At 42.7% G+C, this 21,246-nt stretch overlaps 1 long non-coding RNA gene across 1 annotated transcript; it reads right to left on the bottom strand.

The window, feature by feature from the left end:
• Positions 1-3,678: 3,678 nt before the first annotated feature.
• On the bottom strand, positions 3,679-20,250 carry LOC146768050 (uncharacterized). Its single transcript, XR_014954025.1, has 2 exons — positions 19,370-20,250; positions 3,679-16,562 (listed from the first exon to the last, which is right to left on the bottom strand). It is a non-coding gene; the product is annotated as an uncharacterized LOC146768050 (long non-coding RNA).
• Positions 20,251-21,246: the final 996 nt, after the last annotated feature.

Genomic DNA, 21,246 nt, shown 5'->3' with positions numbered 1-21,246 from the left:
GCAGTGTTGGGTTGATTGATGGACTCAATCTTAGACCTTAATGATTCTATGATTCTATATAAGGCAAGATAATGAAACAAAAACAGCATTCCAGCTTTTGTTTTGGAGACACACAAGGTCTAAACAAGAGGAGGAAGCTGAGCAGAGACGTCATTGCAGTTTTCAACATCCTCATGAGAAGAAGCTGAGGGGCAGGTACCAGTCTCTTCACTCCTTTGTTCAGTGACAGAACCTGAGGGAATGGCCTGAAGCTCAGAGGGGAGGAGGTTTATGTTGGATATCAGGAAAAGTTTGTTCACCTAGAGGATGGTTGGACACCAGAATGGGCTTCCCAGAGAAGTGGTCACAGCACCAGGCAGCCTGACAGAGGTCAAGCATTTGGACAACACTCTCAGACACATGCTGTGTCTCTTGCATGCTGTGCAGAGCTGGGAGTTGAACTTGATGATTATTGTAGGCCCTTCCAACTCAGCTTATGCTATGATTCTATGATAAGTTTTGTTCCATGAACCTAAAACGCCCTTATTTCTTTTGGTGTGTGGGCTTTTCAAATGTTACCCCAGAGTAAGTGCAAGCCAGCATGGAGGTATTTCCAAATTACTTAACTAAGTAATTGCACAGTGCTTTCCTTTTTGAGTAGTTATTTCTTAATTACTGGATCCAGAGCAGCCTGGGAAAAAAGCCACCAATACATAAAGCAGCATGGAATTGTATTTACTTCTCTTGGGTCCAAGTTAACTCACACACAGCAATGATAGGGAGTTTAAAATTTGCTTATATGTTACCAAAAGATAACACATCAATGAATAGTAAAATACACAATCCCATCAATATGGGCACGTGAAAATAAGTATTGAATGAAGAAGGTAATGTTTTATGAGTAACTTCCAGAGCTTTAAATGCATATCACATGAGCACTAGAAAAGCTGAGACCCAAACATTTTCCTTGTTGTTACTAAGAGATGGGAATTAGGCTGTGCTCAGCCAAATAAATAAATAAATAAATAAATAAATTTTCACTCTGGTTCCTGACTAAATGAATTGCTCCTCCTATGTGCTTGGACAATCTGGTGCAGTGCCTCTAATGAGTCACTGGGATTAGTCCCACATTTGGAGAGTATCCCCACTGTCTGCACCAGGGGACTTGCTCTGCACATCTGGGAAGCGTAGCGTGCCTCCCATTAGCATGGTTTTAATTGCCAGTTGAAAGCACACAGCTCCTCTCAGAACCAGACCCGAACAAGTGTCCATAATATAAAACATGGGCAAGCAATTTGCCTCCAAAACATTAGTATGAGCTGCTAAGTAATCTATTACAGCAGAAAAACCAGAGCATTAGCACATGTTGGGAGGAGCAAGCCAAGCACACCGTACCTCTTAAATCAAAGTGAGAGGTTCCCAAGGAATGGTGTGCACATGCAACAAGGCTCATCACTTAGACCTGCCATCTCCCCAGACATATGGCTATCCATGGATTGTATGGCTCAGGCTGTAACTCATTAAATAGCATTATTTTTTCGTGACTGCTTTTTCTTTTTCTTTTTCTTTTTCTTTTTTTTTTTTTTAGGTTACTGAACATACAAAGCCACTGGGGTGAAGCTGTAATACAATATGGAGTAAAAAGTTTGTGGCAAAGTATGGTGTTCACAAACTGCTGACAGGCATTACAGATAGACCAGTCCATTTTTGTGGTTGTTGTTATTGCTGCTTCTAAGCATCAGCTAGAAATCAAAGTAGAGTTGGTCTAACCCTGGCAATATGTCCAGGACTCTTTTGATAGGCCAGTGTCATTTCTCCATCCCTGGTCCAGTTATGACCCTGAAAAAGAAATTCTCATATGTAAGGCCAGTCATGGTCAAATTGTTAATGAGGAGTTCATACCTTCAGTAGCTCCTCTTTGTCTCTTTTCTGGTCCATATTTGAAAGCTTCATACTCCATTCAGTGTATTGGATTTGTTCTTGTACAAACACCCAGTGGAGAAAATGTCAGGGTACATAATAAAGGAATATATACTGTCAGCTTTTAAAAACCTGGAAATATGAGTTAAGCCTGAAAAATCATGAGATCACTTGAGGAAATTACAAGGGCTTTTGTCATATGTTAATAATATGTTTGTGTTCATTGCATGTGATACCTTATTTTTGACATTTTAAAATTACTCTTTCAGACAACTTCTCTCCCCATGCCTCCCACAAATGCTCTGTTAAATTTATTTTTCTGTACTATTGCAAGCATGAAGCAAAGCTCCAAACAACCAGTAGGATGGTGAGGGAAAAAGGCTATTTTTACAGAAAATCTTAACCCAAGCAGGCTGCTACAGCATGGACTCTACCACAGCATCCTCTGCTCCCCACCCATGGTTCCTGCAGCACCATTGCTGGAGATCAGACACAAAATTCTCCCTGTCAGGTACTGACTTTGCTAGAATGCTGGGAAGTAGGATTTCAAAGCATGGATGAAATGACAGATTCCTGTCTTCTTCAGCAGCTGGACTGGTGTTTAGAAAAGCTCCCAAAGAAGATGAGAGAAGCTGAGAAACTGATTCCATTGTTTATGTCACAAGAGATGACTTTAAAAGCCTGCCCTTGAGATACTTCATGTTTGTGATCCACACCCTTATTCAATGGCACAGGACTTGGTACAGCCTATGGGTTATGCAAATTAATGTAGTAGAGTGCTTGAAATGAAAGCAAAGGTCCTCAGGCAATACCATGATTTCCACACCTGCAATGAGAGTCAGTATCATAAAATGCCAAATAAAACTGAGATTAGGAAACAAAGCAATACAGGTGGGGATTGATCTTCATCAATATTCATCCAGGGGCAGAAAAAATTCTTTAGGATTATACTGTGACATCTTGGACTGCAGTAACAGTGTTCTGCACTGCTTAGGGATTCATACAAAGGGGATATTTCTCTGAGGCATCATGGTCAGGTGCTGTTATTTTTCCTTCTCTCTAAAGGTAGCCCTTTAAAATCAACATATAGTGGTAGTTCTTGACCTTTCTAGGATTGGCCATGGTGGCCAGAGGTTGGGAGAGGGCCAATCCTACCTCTGTTCCCTGGCCTTGCACATCTGTTGTAAGGAGAAATCCTCTCCCAGCAATCAGGGTCCAGGGACTGTTTAACACATACAGTGCAATAAGAAGATTTCCTAATTTTTCTTACTCCTGCAGTCTTTCAATCCAGATCACAACCGAGTCCCAGTAGTTATGATATTAGAAAGCTGAACTTACTATTCTTATTCCTTTCACTTTAAAAGTTTAGTTCATATAGTCCTCTACTAAAGGTAAGTTTTGTCCCTTCAGTGTAAAAGTGATATCATGTGCTGCAGAACAAATTTCACAAAATTAAACATAAGCAAAGACTCAGACATGTAACTTCTGCATAATCCTGTACATCAGCATGTCCTGATAAGCTAAGCTGTGATCTCAGGTTTTAAACTCACTAATTTTAAAGACTAAGCATTTGATTTCTTCTTGATGAGCTCTGTGAAGATATAACTGACATCAGTTTTCTTTGCATCTTTGCAGTTGTTGCAACCTCATTATTCTTTGAATTATCTTGGCAGTCACTCATTTTTTAGGTTTAGCTGGTGCCATCTCGTCTGTAGAGTACTATTGTGGCAAGTACAACACAAAGAAAGGTCACAGCATAAAAGCAAGTCAGTCTCCATCTTATAGCATTTGTAGGACTCCTTTTATTTCATAATTGTTCGTTTTCTACTACTTGCTTTTGTTCCTTGGCAGTTGCATGATTTCATCCTGCTCATGCAGCTCATGTGAATGTCCCATGAATGCTGGAAAAGTCCCCTTTCATGCTGCCTGTTTTTACCATTTCTGCTGGAGTTCTGTAATTGGGGTGAGGTAACACACCCTCATGACTCAAACCAGCTAATCTCCAAAAGCACAATAACCAAGAAGCCTAGCATACATTGCCTTGCCTCTAGAAGCTGATATTCGGCAATGAACTATGAGAGGATTTAAGCAAAAGATTTTGCCCTCCTCCCCCCACCCTGTCTTCCTTTAGAAAATAAATGTCTGATTCATGCAAAAATAATGTATGAACCATTTGCGGTGCATTAAAAAAAAATCTGCTTGTTATTCTGAGACAATTCTGCCTTCTGCCTGGAATCACACTGCTCTGCTTCAGATAACTCAGGGGTGAGCCAAAAACACACGGCAGTATTTGCCAAGAAGTAGAAGCTAAAATTACATGAACATCAGGATCGAAATGGGGAAAATGCAGTTTCTAATAAGCTCTGGAGCATCTGCCAGGGCAGGAGCAGCATTCCTGCAGGAACTGCTTCCCAGCGGCGCTATCGCCGCTCTACGCGCTGTCACTGTCATTGAACGCTGAGCTGGCGCTCGCCAGCAATCTGTACCAGTGTGACCACAGCACTCCACTGCACCTAAAATAGAAATTAGCAGCAAAGGTGGGTTCATCCTCATGGCCTGAGGGTGGGTAACAATTGCTGGCCATCGCAAGGCCCTTGGATGGGTTATGACTCCTTTGTCCCGTGTCCCACGTGGCTGCGCCGGGGCTCTCGCAGAGATTTGCTGCTTCTCCCGTCCAGCTCTGAGCCTGACAGATGGGAACTGCACTGGCTGGACACCAATATTTGTGAAATGCCTTCTCTTTGTGAGGTGCAAGGATCTCCAGAAATATAAAGCATTAGTAATGCAAACTACTGAGTAGACGTGCTCGATCTCCTCTTGTTTTCTGTGAATAATTTCCAGCTGAATTCAGTGGGTTTTCAACATATGCTTAAGGTTAAACAGGCCTAAAGGCCATTTCTGAATTGTGATGCTTTCTAAATTAGGAGCCCCATTAATTGCTCATCTTGCAGAATGGAATTTAATTTATTTGGCATATTCTAAATCACTTTCCAGGAATAAGTTAAATTCTGATTACATGCATTCCCAACTTATATAAAACTCTTTTAGCACAGATTACTTTCTTCTTTGTAAATCCCTATTGGATTCATGAGCTTTTATTTAATTTCACTTCTCTTCATATATTTTTAAGCCTCTTAGGTCTAAGTTCATTTCTGAAGTCAAATGGGTGAAATGCTGTTGACTTTCTGGCAATTCTGAAAGTGACAATTTTCTCTATCACATAAATTACCATATTTCCTGTTATTTATTTTATGATACTGGTATTTCACTCACACAATTTTTTTCTGTAGCCATAAAATTTTCCAGCTGGGATATAATTTTCTAATCCTTCTGTAAGCCCATGTATTTTGTTTCACCTCTTAAAAAAATTTAATATTGTCAATCTCCAGTATTCTCTCCTGGAGACAGACAACCTAAAGTTTTCTTCTCAGTAAAGAAATCATTGGCATAGAACCCATTTGCACACATAACACCTTAGAATGAGGAAGGTGCTATGGTTTAAGTTATTTTCATATGAAATCATCATGTGTGAACTTCTTGTGGTTGAAAATAGAGTCTTCTTTTCCATGCAAGAAGGGAAAGTGTGGTATCCCCGGAGTTCTTCTGCAGGGCTAGGAACAGAAGCCAGTCATGGTCTCACTGAGTGGAGAAAAAAAAAAAAAGTCAAGTATTCTATTTTCTAATAGCTGAGAAAGTACAAAGCACTTATTTCCCCCCATTTTTTCCCAGTGGAGCAGTGAAGTATATACAGTCAGAAGCCAAGCAAGAACAAAACCAGAGGCATCATGTGGGTAACGTTCCATGTTGATAATGACTCATGTGATGCTATTTTACTATTGACAAATCAAAATGAGAGTAATTTCTCTTTGCTAGGTCAGTATTTCTTGTGGCTTTATCATGCAGGCCTTATTTGGCCATGAAACAAGTTTGCAATTCAATTTGCTCTGCATGGGGTAGAAGTTTACCTGAAATATTTTTTTTTTTCCACTAACAAGAAATTTTTGGCATAATCTTTCTTTTTGCTTCATTAGAAAATAAAACTATTTTGTCACTCCTCCTTAAGACTTTTACATCATCCTGAGAAAAGCTGATTTGGAAAATCTCTTAGTGGTGGTAACTTTATTAGCCTGGTAGTACAAAACCATTCGAGAGCATTCAGCTAACAATGATACAAAGATGTTATTTGTCAAGGCTGCAACTCACTCAAATAGCTGAGGCAATGAAGAGGGAAGGCAGGCAGAGCCAGGATTAGGGATGAAATGTTTTCTTGAAAGGGCTGCCTACCTCCACTGCCTCCTGGCACATTATAATAGGGAGCTGTGACCGAAGTGCTGAGTGCTGCAGCAGTGATATATTTGCATTTCACCAAATAATATTAGATACATATGGTACCCTTCACTTTGAGACTTTACCCAAATATTTCAGAAACCTTGGGCCAGGTTTTTTTTTTTCCTCAGAGAAGATACTTCACACTAGTTTTACCATGATTCCATGGAAGAATCTCCAATTGCTCCAGGAGTAAGAGAAGAGGATTAGATCTCAGCCTGCTCCTCAAATAATTTTTCTTGATGGATTAGGGAGATGCTCAAGGCTGCTTTAAATGAATTATCTCAAGTACCAGAAGCAATCTAGCCAGAACAACATGCAGTAGAATACAGGCTAATATATACTTGGAAGAAGCAAAAGTTATTCTCTTTTCTTTAATATTTTGTATCTAACACTGTGGAACATTTTGCAATTCAAATTAAATGTAGCAGTCTAAGATTATAATAAACATTTTGCTCCCTTATAACCTTGAAAATGTGGTCCAGCTTTCAGCAGCTTATCTCAAGGCAGCACTGTGCAAAACATAAAGGTAATAAAATATTCTGTTTCAGGGGATTTAAAATTCCCTTCAAGTTCATGCCCCTATTGGTAAACAATTTTAACAAAATAAATGAAACGGAATTTTGAAGAATCAAAAATATTTAATTCTGGGTTGGTTTCACTGAGTTTTTATTACTTATTTATTTGTTTGAAATTTATGTATCTGATCACTCACTGGAACACTGAATTTCAAGCTACATAAAGTATTTCCAGTAGACCGAAAAATGCACTTCTTTGTCTTATTTTTGTGTGTGATTCACACCTCATCAGAATACATCATCAGTAGCACTGAGCTGCTATTGCAGAGCCGCCCAGCTCAATACTGAGCCTCTCTCACCTCCAGCAGCTCTTTGAAGCCAAAGACAGACACAGAGGGAATTTTCGGGAGCGTGGGACAGCAGAGGGGAGAGGTTTTGGAAGAGGAAGGTGGGGAAAAGTAGGGCAGGGAGGGTGTTTCACCAGGTGGAAATGAGGAGGATCCTGCTGCTCTCACTAATTCCTTAAGGCAAGTGCTGCCTACTGAACATAACAAATAAATAACAATAGACACTGCCCTACTCAATGCCCCACAAGAATCACTGGGCCAATTCAGCTGGAAAATTTAAAAAGTCTTCTGAACCTGCAGCAAAGAAGCTAAACTCAGGAAATCTTCCCAAAATCTGTCCTTTATGGCACGACTGTAGAAATATACATTTTCTCCCCTGAGGCATTAAATTGTCCGCTGAATAGTACTGTTCACAGAAGGAAATAATCTGTTAAATGACTTGTAACAAAGCAGTATTTGGCTTGTGCAGTATTCTCAAAGATATGTAGACTTTTCATTGCAGTTAGAATATTAATATATGAAATTGTAATAATGATTTATTAATTAACTCAGACTGTCATCACAATTTTCTATAGCTAGTTTAAATGGCAGTCACACTGGAGTCTGTTTTCTCTCATGCTCTCCCTTTCAGTAAAATCAAGCAGAGACACTTTTTTGGCCATCTGAGATACTTTTATCTTTTCCTACAAGGGCCCTGGGGGAATGGAAGCAGGGAAAGAATATGGAAAGAGGATTTGTACCACATGACTTTGAGACTTTCCTTCAAACCCTGCATTTTTTCCCCTCCCTTTGCCTACTCAATAAGACATCAAGAGAGAAAGCACCCAAGAGGGGTGGAAGAGGAGACAGGGAGGAGGGACCATTGATTTAAACATTTTCCAGTATCTAAAGACACAAAACAAAATAATTATCTTTTTACGATTTTCTGAGCCAGTAATAGAGATGGATTTTTCAAACTAAAAAAACAAAGAAAGTGACTCTTCCATTTACAGCAATTATCTCCAATCACTAATTAAAATAAAACCAGGCAAGAAAGAAGTTTCAGTACACAGGGAAGCAGTGTCCCTAAAACCATACAACTGTATAGCAAAAAGTATTTGCAGAAACAGATACTAAATCAATTAATTCAATATCCTTCATAATACATATCATGTTTGCAAAGGCAGAAAACAAGAAGAGCTTATCATGTCACAGTCCATACCTAAAATATATTCTTAAAATTTTCAAAGTGTTCCTTGGAGACCCAATAGTGATTCTTGCTCTTTAAAAGTTACTGTGGATATATAGAGGCAATGAATACTGAATTATCAAATAGGACCTACTGGTCTATCTTGAAATAACTTTATAGTCTTCACTTGAGTTCAAGCTCTAATTTAACTTTGACAAGGTTTAGCAGAGGACTGAAGAATGAAGCAGGTCGATGAGAGTAGACAAGTGGGATGAGCAGGGAAAACACACATACACTCATCAGTTGCATCCATAGGTTCCTGCCTGCAAAGAAAGCAATAGCTGGAGTTTGTTTTCAGTGCTTCATCTGACTAAGGAGCAGAAAAAGCAAATATTCATTTTGGAAGAAGGTACCCAGTGTTCTTTTCCCCAGAACATTCAAAACTAGGCTTACTCAGGATTAAAATGAGAAACATCACAAAGCAAATGAGCTAATTGAAAACATTCTTAAATACATCTATAGTTGCTTTGCATTAATGAAATATCCTGAAGTATCAGGGATTGAATGGCACTGCACCATTCCATCTTTCCCCTTTAGAGGCTATGGTGCTCAAGATTGCCTCTTTTCTATGACATGGTCTAACAAACAAAATCATAGATGGCTAAAGCATCCCACGGATTTGTACTTTATCCATAACCTCTTCCCACATTATAACAATTTGTTACTCAAGTGTAAATCTGATACTCTTGGCTTGAAAACAAGGTGTTAGGCAATCTAAAAACATGAGCTCATTACTTTGGGCAAGGTGAAAAGGGTCCCTAATGTGATATACTCATTGTTGCCCCCCTGATATTAGTCTAAACTCTTGAGAGGAAACCAGTGTTTAACATGGTTTCTGTTTTCCTTTTTGTTGGCCTTTTTTCTATCTCTGACTCTTTCACACTTTGTTATGTGGCATTCTTTTTACTTTTTGGAGTTTTGTTTTTAGGGGGTTTTTTTGGTGAGTGTGTGATATGATTCAGACTTCTAGCATGCATTATCAAGCAGCCATGTCTTGTTGGGTATCTGGGATATTTGAGTGAGGAGGGGTTTTATTTCACCATTTCCCATACTCTACCTTTGCCTTCCCCTAGACTGAGTAGCCTTCTCTAGCAGCAAACATTTACAGATACAATTAAAACACCCAAAAAACAACAAGTAGGTAGAAGTACTGAACATCCTGTATCTGTATGGAGGCAGGTTGAGAGTGCAGGGCACTCTTGGTCCTTATGGCTGTCAAGTGCAGCCCTGGATGTGATGTAAAGACAACCCACAGGCCTTTTGTTTTTCAGGCTTTCCCTTTGGCAGGCACAAAGCCTTAGCTCTTCATTATCCCTGCAGTCTGTGCAGCTCCTGCTGTCTGCATGGCTCTGATCAGCCAGCACAGAGCTCACCACCGCTGGCAGGACAGAGGGAGCTGCTCTCTCTGTCCTTTGCTGTTGCTCTGCACCTTTTAATTCAGAAATGCTGCTAACAAACTTTTTCCTAAAAAAGGACGGGAAAACTCACCAAAGCTGAAATTCATACCAACTGCGAGTAAAATAACATTTCCTGAAAAAAAAATATTGGTGAAACCTCTTCAAATTCTTCTCAGGTCATCTACTAGCACTCAAGGGGTTATTTACATATGAGACAATGCAAGGCACAGTATACTTTGAGGCACTGGAACAAGTTTCCCAGAGAAGCTGTGGATTCTCCATCCCTGACAGTGTTCAAAGCCAGTCTGGATTGGGCATCAAGAAACCTGGTCTAGTGGAAGGTGTCCCTGTCCATGGCAGGGAGTTGGAACCAGATGATCTTATGATCTTGAAGGTCTCTTTCAGTCCAAAGCATTCTATGATTCATTCTCTGATTCTACATTCCACCTCCAACAATGAACAGCACAAGCTTTCTTAAATCCTCTTAAAGGTACACAGAAAGGTGCAAAATTCATGTATCTGGATAAAGCTTGTGGATTTTGATCAAACTGCTAAAGCAAAGAAGCCTTTGTTCATGCTTCCGCTTGGCTCTCAGTTCTGGGGTTTTGTTGTTGGTATTTTTGTTGTAGTTTATTCAGTTGGTTTGCTCGTTTGTTTTTTTAAAACAAGCAAGCAAAGAAATTAAACCTTGACAAAAAAAAAACCCTTGACATGAATTTTGAGTTGGAATGTATTTTTGTTTTCTTGTTTTAATTTCAACTCATCCATTTCATTATTCTCTCTGTTATACCTTTTTGCAACCAGGTCTACAAATTAAGACACCGAGGATATTTTTTTTCTTCTCATAAGATAACCAGGAAAATAAAGTCTAAAGTCATTACTGGAATCCTGTTAAGCAGGACTACTGCCCCTGCAGATTTGTTACACACAGGTTCTTTCTCACTGGGTCCCAGGCTTATCAGATAGCAAGGACAGCCACAGCTGGCCAACCTTAGGTGAGCCAGTTAGCAAGACAACTTTCTGACTGACCTCCAAGTTCTTCAAGCCCAGAATGAAGTCATCATTCTGGCAAACTGGGAGAGAGGACCCCAGTGTCAAAACCACTCAGCTCTTACTGTGATTGGAAAAGTCTGAGGTGAACTGAGAGTCAGCAAAGCCTCAGATGTCTTCCGTGGAGACCTCTCAGTGAGGAAGATTGCTGAGACAGAACTACTGCACAAGACATGACTTTTCCTAACCACTTCACTGACAGTCAGTGAACTTGGATCAGATGCTGGCAGTAGACACCCTTACACATTAATCATTTTCCAGCACCTTGAAGCAGAAAAGCATGTCACTAATAGCACACATGCCCGATATTTAGGATATTAAAAATAGGAAACACCTGTGGTAACTCTGTGGGGCTTGGCTCCTGGATGCACACTGCTGCAATAAAGAGCACTGCAAGAGTATAGGGGTTTCCTTTAAAGCCTGTGGGTTCCAGAGGTCTGACACCTCTCCTCTGAATATCTCCTGCTTAAAAATCTAGAGTCCTGGGGAGGATGGAAGGGTAAGATAAAAGAGGTGAGAGGACAGGAGCTTGAACTGTACAGCTCCCTCTTAAAGCACTAGTTTTAAAAAATGGTCTTAGCTCTGGCAAATGAGTGTCTGAGATACAGTGCAGACTATGATGGAGTATTTCAAATCCAAGAACAGCTTCTAGAAGTGTGTGGAGACTCTGTGGCTTTGCAAGAAGGAAATGGCCCAAGAGTTCAGGCTAGAAAGAGATTTGGAGAGAGGTAATTTCTGTCAGACTCAGGTTCAGACTGGGAATAGTTTGGACTCCTTCTAAGAACTGGGGAAACAAGGAGAGAAACAAAATTCAAATTAAGACCTAGACACAGGAAAAATACTGCAAATTATAGAAGGGAATTATCAAAAAAGTGTCTTTTTTTTTTTTTTTTTTGGTGAGACCCTTATGAAAGCACATTGTTTTTCAGCTGCTGTATCAGCAGAGGAGCTGAGGGATGGTCGCAGTGCAGCACCACACCACAAGATGGCAAGAATCAGAAGCTGACCTCAAACCAGAATTCAGAGAGAACAATGCAATTATGTTAGAACTTGAGAATCCAAACTACCAAAAATGTGATGTTAATAAAACTTGGGGTTGTTACAGAAGATGACTGTTCCAGGTGTTTCTCTGCTCTTTGGCCTATGGCTGTTCACACCAAATCTCACCCTTATGATACTTCATACACAGAAGTGACAAATATCCCCTGCAGTACAATGCATCCTCCTAAGCATCTCTTCTTATTTTTGAAGAAACGTGAGGAAAATTGGGGTTTTGCCACTACTTATCATTTCTTTTTACATACAATTTTCCTCATTGTTTGTTTTTCTTTTTTTTTTTTTTTTTTTTTTTGTCATACTATTTCTAGCACTCACCTGAAGTATAAATTTAATAAATTCTTATCTTTTTTAACTGCCTTCTCAAGTCCCTGGGCTTATTTACTTGCTCTGTCCCAACATTTTCCTTTTCCCCCCCAACACCAAGTGAAAGACTGCTCCTTTGGTCTTTAGGGGGATGCTGAGTTCAAGCTAAGAGCAATAATTTGTCAGACTGATATCTGAGCTGTGAAAGTTCCAAGGGACATTATAAACAGCCAGAGCACCATCACAGTTTCAGTTTAGGTCTTTGGGACAAATGTGTGCACTGCAAACACAGCAAGCCCACACAGCTTTGAGATTCTTGGTCCTGCCTCAACAGAGCAGTTGCATTGGAGCATCTCTTGCAGTTTCCTTCCAGTGGAACAGTCGGTCCTCTGATGATGGGCAGCTGTGCTGGCAGAGCCCAAACACCACAGAGGAGAGCCCAAACACCACAGAGGAGCTGCTCCCTGCCCCACGGGTTGGATTGGAGCTGAAATGGATTGACAGTGTTAGTTCACACAGTTATATGTGTTCTACAATAAACAAAGACAGGAGATACTCTGCAGCCAGCAGGTTTTGCCAGCTCAACATTTACATGCAAAATACCGTTCTTGATGAGGACGGACTATATGAACCCCCGAGGTGTTCTCCAGTCTCATTTATTCTATAAGTCTATGAAATTACATTAAAATTGAATTAACAAAAACAAGGATTCCCTAGAAATCCTTCATGTCACAAACTACTTGATTTCTTCTTAATAGCCTCACTGGGGAGGTTATTTCATTGAGAGTGAAATTTTCCCCACCTCTGCTTCCACAGGTAACAAATTCTGGCGAAACCCCCTAGAAGCAGGAACAATCTCCTGGCCTCCCTGAGGCTGATTTTGCGAGCCTGAGCAGAGGCACAGCAGTGGGAGGCTCCGGGAGGCGCTCCCCGTTCCCGTGGGATGCGGCGGTCCAGGGAGCGCCGCGGGTCGGGGCTGAGGAATCCGACGCTCCGGCCGGTGCCCTGCCCAAAACAAATACCATTTATTATTATATAATATTATGTATTTAACAAATACTTATTATTTTTATTATATAATAATAATTACTTATTATTACATAATGATAATTACTGATTATTATATAATATTATATATTTAACAAATACTTCAAACACCTCGCCCCCTTTGTCAGCATCGAGCAACTGCAGCCTTTATTGGTGTGCCAGCCTTTCCAGGTCGCCTGAAAGTTTCAAACAGCTTCATAGCCGTGGGAGTGCTAATTAAAACATTCGGCAGTTTTACTGTCCGAGCAGTGTAAATAGGATGTAAAAAGAAAATGAAAGAGCATTTACACAGATGCATACTTGTTCATTGTAGCCATAAAATCTAGCTGCAGGGACCTGGCAGGAGCAGGAGTCTCCTACTCCTCAAAACAAGTTATTCAGCAAAAAATTAGACACTAAGCTTTAGCTTGGAAGAGTTATTCTTTGTTAGCTTCATTTTTTATTCATTCCTCCAAAGCCACACTTCCCCACCTTTTTTTTTTTTTTTTTTTTTTTTGGTTTATAATACTGGTCACTCAATTTACTGCTGAAATGGGTTAAGGCATGATTTGAAACAAAATATTTGTTTCACACTCTTGAGGTCACAATCCACACAAAAAACTTTTTTTTTCCCTTCTACTCATGCAGCAGCCACTTTTAGACAGTGAATCCCAGTCACAGAGAATAAAATCCCCTGAAACATCAGCCACAGGTTATGCCTAGGATAGGGAAGGCATTCTGGGCAATCTTATTTTCCAGCGTTGGTTGATGTTTCAGTCTGGGATTTCAAGAACCCCGACTACAGTTGTTTACACTGCAAAGAAAGGAGCTTTTTGATCAGGGGAAGCTGAGTCACTACTCCCTGTTAGTTTTATCATTTTGCAGAGAGCGAGAGCTGATGCCTGATCTTTCTCTGACCTTTTATTCAAACTTTCTTTTCTGTATTCCCAGGCTGTTATATTCTGTTTAATCATGTCTCTTTGATTTTCAGAAGAATCAGATACTTTTTTGTTTGGTGTTACATGATGTCATAGACAAAAGCAGCATTAATCCCATGAGGTTACCCTCCGGTCAGAACAGTTCACTGAGAGGATGAGACTCAGTCCTAGAGCTTTTTTCTTGGTCCTGAGCTATTTCAGGACTGGGGAGAGGGAAGAAGGGGGAGAATTGGTTTTTGTTTTGTTTTGTTTTGTTTTGTTTTCCCACAGACATCATAAGACAAACAGACCATGGGTCAGGTAATGTAAGCAACATTAGACTGCAAAACCATTGCCAAAAATTGTAACTACCCAATCATTTCTGAAGGAGAAAAATTCATTTAAGTGACACATTTTAATAGCATTGAATTCAAAACACTTGCTTTGACATCCTGATGTTGTCAAGTGCCATATCCTGATTAACAAAAATATTTTCTGGTCTTTCAGATCTTCTTTCCTTATTTTGATCACAAATCAAGTTTTGTAGAAAATTTTTCCCACTACTGTTCACTGATCACATCACTGAAGTATCTCAAAATTTTAGCCCACTTCCTATAAGGAAAAAATGGGAAGCATAACCACAAATATTTATGTTAGTGTCAGTGCTTATTATTGGAAGCTTAGTCCAGTCTGCTGCAGTGCCAGTGCAAGAACATACCATCAGATATGGCAGCTAGCTCTGCCAGGAAGTTCAGAACAACATCAGCACACACAGCCTTTATAACCTGGAAAAGACAGAGTATCCTGAATGGAAAGGTGTGGGCAACATACAGAAATGTGCCCACTTGCAATTCTTCTTGTGTGAAAGCTTTGGAAAGGCATGGCAGCATTAGCAACAGGCACGAGCTGGATTTGGAGCACCTTGCTCATGGAAAAAACGAGAGCCCCAGATTTTGATGCTAATTCCTCTGCAGCAGGTGCTGCCACCAGTGATGCTCTGTAGCATCTGGGTGTTTGCTTAGCTGTCTGCTGTCTGATATTGTGCCAGGACCCAGAATTTTCCTTTAAGATGGTGGGGAAGGAGAGGGGAATTTTGGGAGAAGGGATTTAGGCCACCATACTGTAAAGCCCATTTGGCTTCCACTACTTTCTAAGGGTAGAAGGGGTAGGTGGTGAAATTACCAAGCTTATACAATTTTATTAACTGATAAGATGGGGATTTTCTTTTTGAAGGGAAGGAGTCTACAGTGATCATGATGCCACTGCAGGGTTCCCTTTCCATAGTAGGCAACCTGTGTTTCCCTAGCTGAGTTCTGTGTGCTCTTCCCATTGTTGTCCTTCCTTGTGGACCTTGCATTACTCACAATAGTGATAAGAAATAAAAGACTGCTAGATTACTAAGTTCTTCTAATAGATAGTAGATAGTAATAATTATGTATTAATGGGAAATGCAATTATCTAAGAGAAATAGGTTAGGGACAGAAGGCTCAGTAATATTTCCACTAGCCTGCCCATTTTTTCTCTTTTCCTTTAAATATGTCAGCCGAGATCCCAATGTTATTTATGTGAAAAAAGATTCTCATTGTAGTTTTACTGCTGTCATTTGTATTTAATAAATAAAGCCTTACAACAATATTGAGGGTCTATGTACTGTCTTGGGCTGCTTTATGACAAAGGCACTCAGCAGCCAGGAAAGCCTCCCATTTCTCCTGCCCAGGTGGGTAATCTCTTTTCAGGTGGGAAAATAAAGGCCCTTCTATCATTAAAAGTTTTTGAATCTAACAAGAAAATCACCCCAAAATTATTGAAATATAAGGGCAATAACAACAACAAAGACAGACAGCATCTCAGCCTAATCAAAAAATCCAAGCCTGAGGTGTGGTCAAGAGGAGAATTCAATTTCTCCCCATTCCCAGAGATGACAGCTGTAACCACAACTATATTCAAATTCCTTATTTGCTATATTTTGGTACATTTTCACCTATCAATGAAGCAGCTTCATTTTCTGGAATTTTAAGGTTTATGACGCATTTCAGTTTCTTCCTTTATGGGAAAGACACATTGCAAACATTGGGCAACGTCTTGCAAAGTCTTGTCCTAACCTAACACGACTGAGCAGTGTGGGAGGAGGAAGTAATGACTTCCCCCTGACCTGAGTAGCTGACATGAAGTCTGCCAAGAATCACAGCCTCTTTGCTCCAGGGAACACAGGAGCAAGTCTTCAGAGAGGAGGCGGGGAAGGGGGGGGGACAAAGGGGGGGCTCAGAAGTATGTCTCTGCCCCCTCCTGTGCTCCATGTGGCAGAAGAGAGAGGCTGAAACACTTAAAAAGAAGTAATAAATTCCTCCCCACCTTTTCATCCCGCCATTAGTTTGCTTGCAAAGGGTTGGGCAGTGCAGCCTTCTCGGGTTGGTACCATTTTGCAGTGCCCACAATGTGGGGGAGCATATAAAATGCAGAGTCTAGCCCATTTGGAAAAGAAAATGGGTTTCCTGTGTGGACAAAAAGACAGAGCTGTAAGGATGGAATTTCACAACAGAACAAAAATAAAGCACAGTACTGTTCCAGAATTTCTCGATTCTTATTCTAAACAGCAATAAACCCACCTCCCAAACCCCAGTCCGGACAAAATATTAGCATTCCCTCCACTCTGGTTACAGCTCACATCCCTCTTAATACCTCTTGCTCTGCCATGAACTATTTGTATAAGAAAGGCTTATGTTTGAACTGGAATTGGCACAAATAATTACCCATTGGATATTCCTTTTCTGCAGAAATCTGATCTTTTTCAGTGCTTCACAAATCACAGAATCCACTGAGGACAGAAGCCTGTGTTTTCTTCTTCTCCAAAGAGAATAAAAAATCGGCAGTAACCCTGACAGCTTCCTGTAGTGTGGCTCTCACAGCTTATTCCAGATGAGCCGAACATTAAACTTGCCATAAAAATGTTATGATGGGAGGATGTATCTCCCACAGTACTCAGAAATTATGTAGTGAGTTTTACCATCAGCACCCCCGGGTTGTAACCCTTCCCCAACTCTTCTTAGAAGTGAAAACAGTAAGACCAAACTAAAAACACATACCATAACAACGACAAATAATAAAAATAATTATCGCAGGCGGCAAAAAGGACCGAAGCAGAACCCAGCTATGGGCACCGCTGCTGTGTGCGCGGTGAACGACTCGGCCCCGCCGGGGCGCGGGGCAGGGGCGCGCTGCGGGATGCTCCGCGCCGGCCGGCAGGACGGGGCGGCGGCTGCCCCCGGCTTCCCGCAGCAGGGAGGCTGTGTTGGAAATGTGTTTGGGATGTGCTTTACCCCTGCCTGCCCCGCACGGGGCCCTCTGTGCCCCCTGTGCCCCTCTCTGTTCCCTGTGCCCCTCTGTGCTCTCTGTGCCCCACTCTGCTCCTTGTGCTCCTCTCTGTTCCCTGTGCCCCTCTGTGATCCCTGTGCCCCTCTGTGTTCCCTGTACCCCTCTGTGTTCCCTGTGCCCCTCTGTGATCCCTGTGCCCCTCTCTGTTCCCTGTGCCCCTCTGTGCTCCCTGTGTCCCCATCTGTCCCCTGTGCCCCTCTGTGATCCCTATGCCCCTCTGTGCTCCCCCTGCCCCTCTGTGATCCCTGTTTCCCTCTCTGCTCCCCGTGCCCCTCTGTGCCCCCTGTGCCCCTCTGTGCTCCCCCTGCCCCTCTGTGCTCCCCCTGCCCTCTCTGCCCCCTGTGCCCCTCTGTGCCCCCTGTGCCCCTCTGTGCTCCCTGTGCCACTCTCTGCTCCCCGTGCCCCTCTGTGCCACCTGTGCCCCTCTGTGCTCCCTATGCCCCTTTCTGCTCCCTGTGCCCTTCTCTGTGCCCCCTGTGCCCCTCTCTGTGATCCCTGTGTCCCTCTGTGCCCCCTGTGTCCCTCTGTGCTCCCTGTGCCACTCTCTGCTCCCTGTGCCCCTCTGTGATCCCTGTGTCCCTCTGTGCCTCCTCTGCCCCTCTGTGATCCCTGTGCCCTCCGTGTTCCCCGTGCCCCTCTGTGCCCCCTGTGCCCCTCTGTGTTCCCTGTGCCCCTCTGTGCTCCCCCTGCCCCTCTGTGCTCCCCCTGCCCCTCTCTGCCCCCTGTGCCCCTCTCTGTGATCCCTGTGTCCCTCTGTGCCCCCTGTGTCCCTCTGTGCCCCCTGTGCCCCTCTCTGCTCCCTGTGCCCCTCTCTGTGATCCCTGTGTCCCTCTGTGCCTCCTCTGCCCCTCTGTGATCCCTGTGCCCTCCGTGTTCCCCGTGCCCCTCTGTGCCCCCTGTGCCCCTCTGTGTTCCCTGTGCCCCTCTGTGCTCCCCCTGCCCCTCTGTGCTCCCCCTGCCCCTCTCTGCCCCCTGTGCCCCTCTCTGTGATCCCTGTGTCCCTCTGTGCCCCCTGTGTCCCTCTGTGCCCCCTGTGCCCCTCTCTGCTCCCTGTGCCCCTCTCTGTGATCCCTGTGTCCCTCTGTGCCCCCTGTGCCCCTCTGTGCTCCCTATGCCCCTTTCTGCTCCCTGTGCCCTTCTCTGCTCCCTGTGCCCCTCTGTGATCCCTGTGTCCCTCTGTGCCTCCTCTGCCCCTCTGTGATCCCTGTGCCCTCCGTGTTCCCCGTGCCCCTCTGTGCCCCCTGTGCCCCTCTGTGTTCCCTGTGCCCCTCTGTGCTCCCCCTGCCCCTCTGTGCTCCCCCTGCCCCTCTGTGCTCCCCCTGCCCCTCTCTGCCCCCTGTGCCCCTCTCTGTGATCCCTGTGTCCCTCTGTGCCCCCTGTGTCCCTCTGTGCTCCCTATGCCCCTTTCTGCTCCCTGTGCCCTTCTCTGCTCCCTGTGCCCCTCTGTGATCCCTGTGCCCCTCCGTGTTCCCTGTGTCCCTCTGTGCCCCCCGTGCCCCTCTCCGCTCCCCGTGCCCCGCTCCGCTCTCCCCGCAGCCTGGCGGAGCGGCGCTCCGAGCCTCTATTGATCGCCGGGAACATCCAGCTGCTGACATCTGTCAGGCTGCCTCTAATTTCACCAGCGATCGCCAGCAGAGGATCTGCCCCCTGCGGTTTTCTTCTCACTGAGCAGCTGCTGCTCCTTTATAGTCTATTTGGTTATGTCATCATTAGCTTTTTAAATACGGGTAAGGAACCTTAAAAATGCTTTATGCTCTCAAGAGATCTGGAATTTCTCAAAAAAAGGAAAAAAAAAACAAAAGTTCTGATGTTTCTCAAGCTTCCCTCCCTTTCCCCTTCTGAAAAGGCTCAAAAATGTGGAATGTTGTGGGAAATTACTCAGAATGTAATAAAAAAATGTACATGTAAAAAAAAAAGTCTAACTCACAGCTTCCTTGGCTGGAGTGATGTCCCAGGGCTGGATCCAGCTCAGCAATGCTCTTTGGCCTTTCCCTAGTTTTCTCTTTCCAGGACCACATCCCTCATTTAGTTTCTGCTTCCAGGACCCTCTCTCTCACCCGCACACACCACATAAATATACAGACACATACAGCTCTGACACACATTTCTTTCTGTGGCACAGGATACCCCCAAAGCTTCTTTTCCCTTTTACAAAGTTCAAGCAGTCCCTGTGCAGAGCACCTCCCTTCTCTGCTCTGGAGTCTCCAGCTAGATACAAACAGTCCAAAACAGGGTTTATTTACTGGGTCTGCTTTTTTAGCCATTTGGACACTGCAATACTCATTTTTCCTCCAAGCATGTCTTGCAAAAAGTAACAAAAACACTTCTGGAAAGTACCTGCTGTTCAGGTTGCTTTGCATTTTACAATGTTATTTTATTACTGCTCATTTTACATACACATGCTTATAGCTCACCACAATTTTTCTGACAAAAAACAATTGAAAATAAATGTACAAAAGGTCTTGGTGAAGATTTAAAAACATTAAAATATATAAAAGGGAGTTACTTCAAAGGTTTTCAAAATGAAACCAGCCCTGAATTTTATTGTTTTGGTAACAATTTTAACTTTCCTATCCAAAAGTCACTTCAAAAATTATGGTGTTCAGAGCTATACATACATGAGTCATTCCCTCCACCTCTTTTATACCCCTAAATATTTCTGCTGTTAGAATTCACCAAACTTCATGCTGTTTACACCTTTCAATAAAAAAAAAAACAGAATATTTTTATAATTAAAAGATCTATCGAAGGTGATGATTACTATTTATATGAATATTACAGATTTAACTTGCTTGGGCTGTATTGAATGACTCACCTGCAATTCAGCAGTGTAGAGATGGGCTTTCTAAAGCCAGTTAAAGGCATGAATTGAGGAATGCATTTCATGATGATACTCAATGCTGACCATGTAATAGGAAGTTGATGAGAGTTCTTGCATGCTTAAATATAGGCTTTGGTACCTTGCTTGATCATGCCAGAAATGAGTATAGCTTAGATACGTAAATAGTTTAGAAAACACTGTGTGCTTAAAATAACATTTTACCCTTTAAATGTTCTTGTCCATTTTCAAATTTTCCATCTCAGATGGTATTGCCATTGAAGGACACAGAGTTGAGAATGTTCTGTTCCTGGGGCTGCCCAGCTGGGTCGCTTCAGCTCCTGCAGGAACTCACCTCAAACCACCCAATGTGCCCATCCCACCACGGCACAGGGCCAGGGCTCGCTCTTGGTGAGGGAGATGTTCACACTGCTTAATTTCCACTCGTCTGTGATCTGGGGGATTTCAGGGCTGGTGAAGAGGGATCTCTGCAAAGATGCTTTGACCCACCATGTGCTTCTGTTTTGCCAAGGCTGCTGCAAAGGCCATCTTGCCATCCCATGTGGCCTGAAGCCTGGGAAAGGGAGCTCCTCAGCTGAACACAGCAGGAAAGGCAGGAGGTCTCCCAGCCTTGTAAGTCTTATTTTTGCATCATTTATCCAAATTTTGAAGGTACTTCTTTATGTAACACATGCTTCTGGATGCCCCCATAAGGCTTTACAAGTCTTCCACGCTGACAGGAATCCTGAAAAAGTATGGCAGCTTTTCTGTACTGAATTGTTTTCCCAGGTCAATATCCTGGCACAATCCTGTTTTCCAGGACAGGTGTTGTTCAGATAAACATCTCCCCAGTAATGCTGCAGAAACAGTGACAAAGAGAAAGAACTGCAGTGTGTCTCTGCTGTCCTATCTCTATTCGACATTGATATATTTGCAGAAGTATGGTGTTCGACACAAGCCCAAAGGGCTGTAGTTGTGTTACCAGA

Source organism: Lonchura striata, chromosome 3 (genome assembly GCF_050655825.1).
Source record: "Lonchura striata isolate lonStrDom1 chromosome 3, ASM5065582v1, whole genome shotgun sequence".
Lineage (NCBI taxonomy): Eukaryota > Metazoa > Chordata > Aves > Passeriformes > Estrildidae > Lonchura > Lonchura striata.
Note: the sequence above shows the minus strand (reverse complement) of the source record. Positions and strands in the feature narration are given on the sequence as shown.